The sequence below is a fragment of the Clupea harengus genome, chromosome 11 (assembly GCF_900700415.2).
Source record: "Clupea harengus chromosome 11, Ch_v2.0.2, whole genome shotgun sequence".
Taxonomy (NCBI): Eukaryota; Metazoa; Chordata; class Actinopteri; order Clupeiformes; family Clupeidae; genus Clupea; species Clupea harengus.
The window spans coordinates 16794624-16802123 of record NC_045162.1 but is presented as its reverse complement, the minus strand read 5'-3'; the positions used below and the strand labels follow the sequence as shown (position 1 = coordinate 16802123).

The 7500-nt window shown below is 44.5% G+C and overlaps 1 protein-coding gene across 2 annotated transcripts in view; it reads left to right on the top strand.

Annotated features, from left to right (window-relative positions):
* cdk14 (cyclin-dependent kinase 14) overlaps positions 1–7500 on the top strand; it is a 164909-nt gene that overhangs the window by 67071 nt on the left and 90338 nt on the right. The gene's annotated exons all lie outside the window — the stretch shown is intronic.

The following is a 7500-nucleotide window of genomic DNA, read 5'->3' as shown; positions in this document are numbered from 1 at the left end:
TGTTGCCATCATCCACTACAGTGGACAAAAACAGACCATTAAGAAATCCCCCTCCCCCTCTAATTATGTCCTGAGAGCAGAGGGGAGGAATGGCTGCTTATTTACTGATGTTCAAAGAGGATGGGGTTTGGAGTGCGGAGGTCAGCCACAGGGCGCTCAAAGCTCCTGAGCATGGAGCCCCCAGCAGCATGAGAGCAACGCTTCAGCTCAGTGTAGCGTAGCTTATCGTAGCGTAGCACGTCCTGCTTGGCTTGGCTCGGCTGCAATGCTGACTGCACCGAGAAGCCTGTAATCCAGTCCTGTGCTTAGGAAGACGCCAGGACCTCCTGTGAGGCTTCCAGCCTAATAAGCAGCCGTGACATGTGTTTTGGCCTGGGTTAGGACTGTTAGTCAGGGGTTATATTCTTCACTTGATGTGTATGCGTTTCACTTAGCTCAGGCCAAAACGATGAATGTATGCATTCTTTCCTCAAGGGCTCATGCATCATTGGGCTCACTGTAAGTGAACAGAGATGTGTTACATGTATATAATCTTTCCATCTTCACTCAAACACAGTGCAAACAGATCAAACTGTAATGTGAGATGGGATGATGTCTCAGGTGTGCGTTTGCATAAAGCTTAGCATCTCCTGCAGCTGCACGGCCCTGCGTGGAGTCGTGTGGCGCTATGGAGCTCTGCGTGCTATCGTAGCCCATGGAGCTCTGTGGGGTTCAGGAAACCAGCCTTGGCACTCGGCACCGCTCTGCTATCAATGGCTCCCCACTGCACTGCACCGCACTGTCATTAAGTTTCATGGGTCGTTTGTCTGCTGAGGCGGACAATCTGATTGCCATGTTGGGAATGTGTGTGTTGTTCTGCTGCCGCACAGGAGAGCAATTGTTCTCACAAGAGTGTGACAGAGAGACAGTTGTAGAGAGGAGGAGAGAGAGAAACATTGATTTGAGAGAGGAAGAAAGATAGCAAGCTGGAGAGATGGAAAATAGGGGAACAGAAAGAGAATTTGAGGGAAATATAAATAGAGTGAAAGTGGGAAAAGAGAAGTTTATGAAGAAGGAGAGAGATATATAGAAAGAGAGAAAATGAAAAGGTGATAGAGAGAGAGAAAGAGAGAAGGAGGGTTGATGGAGTGAATGAGGCCAACAGGGAGGAAGGCAGGCAGAGGAAGAACGCCGTCTGCGGCGGTTATGTAACCTGTCTTACCTTTTGTGGCCACCGATTTGCATAAGTAATGTGTTTATCCCCTTCACTGCTTCATTGAGATTCCAATGAATAATTAAGGATTCATAAGTGCCAACAAGAGAATGAGGGAGAGATAGAGATAGAGAAGAGAGACCGAGGGAGAGAGAGAGATAGAACATCAGGAAATGCCCTTAGCTGACACCACACTCACTGTGGAGCTCAAGAGAGAGTCTCTTCTTCTTGATAATCTGTGTCAGGTTGAGCCCCACCTTATTGGCTCTCTTGGCCTGGTATGAGTAAATCTACTCAATGTCAAAGTTTGTACAAATCTCAAAGGCTGTGTTATGAGCTACTTTATCCACCTCAGTGCCCTCAACTCAGCCCTCCCCAGGCCCCCCACCACACCAAGCAGCTCAGCTATTACTCTACGGAGCGATCGCTGTCTGCTGGTCACACATGAAGCCATGGCGCTGCCAGTTAATAGCATCCAGGGCCATCTTCCAGAGGCAATTTAAAAGTTGTCATAGCTAACAAAGCTCTCTAAGTCTGTCGAAGTTTTGTTTTGTTTTTCACAGAGTAGATTTTGTGTTCTGATGTCACAGTCATGCCTCTCTTATCAACTTCAACCCTTATCTAGAACAAACTAACTCTGAGCAGAGTGTTCAAAATGAAAAAAAACAACAACAAAGAAAAAACAAGTCAAGGTTTTGAGTAAATGTCTGTGATCCCTTCCCAGAATTTCCCCCAAAAAACCCTTAGAATCCTCGACGAGAACCCACAACTGTTGTATACAATGGCGTTGTAACTGGGTGTCCTTACACTGAGGAAGGAAGTTGCGTAGTATCGGGGTGCACATACACTGACGCTCTCAGGGCCCAGGCCTAGCTGTGTCGTTTGGCTGTGTATTAGCCTAGCCATGTGTCGGTGTATTTATAAGAGCCCGACCACAGCCAAACTGGCCTCTCTACAGGACCAGGTGGGAGGGGCTAAACTCACTTACGACAAAGGCCTGATGACTTGGTGTCCAGCCAACAACAACAAACAAGCTGTCCCTAAAAGAAAGAAAGAAAGAAAAAAAAACGAGTGACGACTGCACAGAGGGCCTAAGGGACGAGACCGCACACTCCCTATCAGCATGAGAGAAACCATTTACACAAATAAAACATTTAACGCATCAGGATGGGAAGCTCTTTGAATAAAAAGCTTTGAGGGTGCTCTTCGTTAACGTCTGTGTTTCAAGCGTTAAGAGATGAGGCCACCAGCGGATCCATCAGCTTCGTAATGAGCGAGAGGCTAAATGAAGGGTTCAGTGACAGCCAGCCCCTCGAACGTCGTGAGCAAGGGGAAAGACACGCTCAAAGATGCTTAATTCCGTCTCTCATTACTGTCCCCTGATTGGGGCTCCGGGAAGACCCGGGCACCTTGATCCATATTCACTAATATGGAAAAATAAAGCCATTAGTCCGTCTGTCACAGACTGGGTAAAATTAGCATTTAGAGGGGAGCAGCCAGACCCAGAGTACTAATGTAATTACAGGTCAGCCTGGGGAGAGAGAGAGAGAGAAGGAGAGAGAAGGAGCGAGGGAGAGAGAGAGAGAGAGTAAATGAGAGAAATGGAGAACAAGAGAGAGATAGATAGAGGGGGAGAGAGAAAGAGAGAAATGGGGCAATAAAGAGAAGGAGAGACAAAGAGAATGAACGGGAAAGAGAGAGACAGAGAGAGATAGGCAGAGAGAGAGAGAGAGAGGTCAGAATGGTGAACAAACTGGCGAGAGGATGGAGGGTCTGGGCGCGTGTCCAGCCTCAGAGCCCGGGGGCACGGTGAGCCATATGCCACTCCGCAGCTCGTCTCATGGTCCGCACAACACAAGCACAGCACTAAATCAGCCATGGCGTCTTCCGCTAATTGGGCACCACCGAAGAAGAAAGGCTCTGGGCAACAAAAAGGACAGCTACATATGGTGTTGTGGATTAGCAGTGGAACAGGTGTGTGTGTGTGCACACAAACAAATAAACAAGTACACAGATCAATAAAGACTGAGTGTACTGTGTTGTTGTGTGGTCACGAGAGGGATGCGTGGTAACTCAATCAGACAGGACGGTGATGAATTGGTTGGGTAATATCTATGAACTGGCCAGTGTGCTGTCCTGCTGATCCTCTGTGTCCAGACCTAGTCTGTGTGCTGCCTATGTGCTCTGTGTTCTGTGCCCTATGTGTGTGCGCCTGATACACTGTAAGAATAATAATAACAAGACCAACAACCATAATAATAATAATAATAATAATAGCTACTACAACTACTGCTGCTACTACTACTACTACTACTACTACTACTACTACTACTACTGTTCCAACTACTACTACTACTACTACTACTACTACTACTGCTACTGCTACTGCTTCTGCTACAGCTATACTACTACTGCTACTGCTGCTACTTCTGCTGCTGCTACTACTACTGCTGCTGCTACAGCTGCTGCTACTACTACGGCAGTAAATTGAAATGTGTGATATGCTCTATTGACTTAATCTCTTTCAAATAGATCATTGATAGAGCTCTGTTGGTGGTACCTTAACCTATTGTTCTATACACAGGGAGACATTTTCCCAGTTCTAGTCCATCTGTTTTATTTTTTGTGGTCAGGTACATCACAAATGTATACGTATATCTAGAACATTGTAACACTGACGCTATTGATCTTAAACTAGCACCATATTTCTCTAGGGGTCTCTGAAGGGGCTTCACCTGTGACATAGAGTTTTTTGTGCACTCCATTTTGCAGCCATCCAGCCAACTGTCACTTCCATAATAAGGACACGTGTGCACATACTACGTAACCCCATACAGTATTCCTGTTTCATTACCAGTTATCTATTATTGTCAGCATTATCAAATCATCACAATACTTAATGGTTTAAATTTCAATTAAATATAATAATATAACATAATACTCTCATAAGGCTTTCTTTGTGACTGAGACATGACATTTGGGTGGATTAGAGGTCTGTTTCAAATACAGATCCCTGGTTGGATATTATTAATTTGTCATGCTTCAAGTCTGTACTAAATTTTCTATTTGCATAACAGAGTTTTTTCAGTGTAAGGGTTTTGATATCAGTGTATTAATATCTAAATAACCATCAGCTTTTCTGTAAATCATGTTTAAAGGGCTTACTCTTGGAGTGGCACTAAACCATTACAGTGTTCCATAGCTTCGTCTAGTGCTGTGCAAGAGTAATGGCTCCTATAAGACGTCATTTACACACCAAAGCACTACACCAAAATACCCTCAATGTTGCTCCAAATCAGTCACTCTGCGTTTATCCCCCAATATCAAACACATGGAAAACTGTCATCATCAAAAATGCATGACCCCATGCTGTGCGCCTTTAAAAGGTTTTTTCTTTTCTTTTTTCTATTCTCTTTTTTTTCATTCTTTTTTTTTTTTTTACATTTTCCAATCTTGTGTCGGTCGTATCTTGTTTGTCTGGAGAAGAATGGCTGGGAGAAAAGATGACAGGCTGTTGGTTTGACACATGGCCTTGTTTTGTGCAGCAAATGAGTTGGAATAGTGGAGAGGAGAGAAATCAGATGTGTGACTGGATCTGTGTCTAGTGCATAGTCACATGACAGAGGAGTGGAGGACAGACAATGGCAATGGACAACTGTGACATTGCTCTCTGTCACACAAAAAAACAAACCCTGTGAACTTCTGTGTGTGTGTGTGTGTGTGTGTGTGTGTGTGCGTGTGTGCACGCGCATTTGTATATGTATGCATTTGTGTCAATGTGTGCATATGTGTGTGTATGTGTACACATCTGTTTGTGAGTGTGTGTATGTGTATGTGTATGTGTATGTGTATGTGTATGTGTATGTGTATGTGTATGTGTATGTGTATGTGTATGTGTATGTGTATGTGTATGTGTGTGTGTACTTGTGTGTGTGTGTGGGTATGTGCACATGTCTGTCATCACTCCCAGGTAGAGCTGTCATCATCCTTGGAACCAAACGAATATGTTAATCATGGTATTGGCGAAGGCTTTATGATTGATCACCCATGGCTCCATCACTGATTGATTATTCTAATTAGCGATCTTACATCTCTTCTTTTCATCCTGTTTGAACGAAAAAGATGAAATCTCGGAGCTCACAGAGGAGTGGCTGAGGAACGTGCGTTAACCTTCATTCCCATCACACACTCCTCTAGCCCTGGGCTACAGCTCCACTCGCCAATTAATGTACAAGCAGACCTGAGGAGCTTTCATTACGCACAGAGAGGCTTTGTCTTTGTTTTCAAGCTGAGTGAGGGAGCGCTGTCTGTTAATACCTAGTAGTCTTTGTGTGTGTGTGTGTGTGTGTGTGTGTGTGTGTGTGTGTGTGTGTTGTATGAGTGTGTGTGTGTGTGTGTGTGTGTGTGTGTGTGTGTGTGTGTGTGTGTGTGTGTGTGTGTGTGTGTGTGTGTGTGTGTGTGTGTGTGTGTGTGTGTGTGTGTGTGAGGGAACGCTGTCTGTTAATACCTCCCCCTCCACCTCAGTCTTAATTCCTCTGCACAGGAACAGATGAGAGCAGAAGTGTGTGTGTGTGTGTGTGTGTGTGTGTGTGTGTGTGTGTGTGCGCGTCTATAAGGTGTGTGTGTGTTTATGTAGTTGTGTGTGAGTCATGGTGGGTTGCGGGGCTTGCCCTTGAGTTGAGTTTCTGTCGATATTTTTTGTGGTGGAGGGCTGGTATTGACTTTTCTCTGCTCTGTGGATTTAGATTTTCCCTTCTCCCCCTCTATCCCTCTATCTCTCTATCCCCCTTCTCCTCCCTCTCTCTTCCCATCACCCACTCATTCTCTTCATCTCATCCCTGACTTGTTTCTGTCTGGTTTTATCTCTGTGGCTTCATATCTCTCTTATCCCAATTTGATTTAGTCTGTCGCTATCTATCTCTGCTTTTCTCTCCCCCCCTTTCTCCCCATCTTTCTGAACAGAACAAGGTTCTCAGTTAAAGTCAGTTACCTTTACCGTTACTTTACAAGGTTCATCTCTTTTTTTCTCTATTCCACTCTTCTTCTCCCTGTCTCTCCATCTCTTTCTCTCTCTCTCTCTCTCTCTCTCTCTCTCTATCTATCTATCTATCTATCTATCTATCTATCTATCTATCTATATCTCTTCTCTCATCTTGTCCCCTCTCTTCCAGTTTTCAATTCAATTCAATATGCCTTATTGGCATGGACATTTTTATTAGTGTTGCTAAAACAAAGAACACAGAAACATAGAAGACATGTGGAAAAATACACACACACACACACACACACACACACACACACACACACACACACACACACACACACACACACACACACACACACCCACATATTTTGAATTCTCTATTTTAATCCACATCACCACATCACACCACCTGCACCACACAGCAAGGCTGCCTATATTACAGCTGAGATGGAGCAGAATTTTGCCAGCAGTCTATATTGTTTTTCTTAGATAGGCCTGCAGATTGTAACCCACTCATTTGTAACCAGTTTGTGAACATAACAGGCTGCCAAATATCAATATCACCAACTTTCATACATAACCTAGCCCACTGATATTTGCAGATATGGGCTGATACCGATACAGTTTATCAGAGAAGGGTATGTGTATATACTGTATATCGGTTAAAGACACAACCTAACAATGTCTAACATTAGCACTTCTCTTTGACCTTTTGTCTAAGGACACAACGGTAGGGGTGTTAGGGATTGTACAGAACACATCATCAGAGCTATTAAACCATTCAGCACAGCACAGCAATGGCAATTAAATCAACAATACGGTCATGAGTCCTTTGTACATTTTGCAGCCCTTTCCAGTATGGGCAACTTATTGTAGGTGTTGGTCAGAGTCAGAATGTATTATGCAGTGTGTGGTTGGGGATTTTCAGGGTCCCTTAATGCAAGGTTCAGCAGGTAGCACATGTAGTCTGGACCTAACCGGGAAGCAGAGGATGTCCTCCCCTATGGCAGCATTTCTATACATGGGATGCGACACACAATGGTCAGAGAGACGTCAGCTTTCCCTGCATCCATAGTCCAGCCCAGCGATGCTTTGTCTCCATCTGTTTAATATTGAGGAGAACTTTCCTTGCTGTTGTATTTTGGACTGTGTGTGTGTGTGTGTGTGTGTGTGTGTGTGTGTTGTGGTCCCTTGTGGCAGACAGTAGCTTCCACAGTGACAGATGTGTCTGTCAGTGTGACCACTGCATCACATACATCTGGTGCAGTTTCCGAGTTTACGTTTGTCCATTTCACCTGAGCTGTAGTTTAGGTCTGGCCAGTCT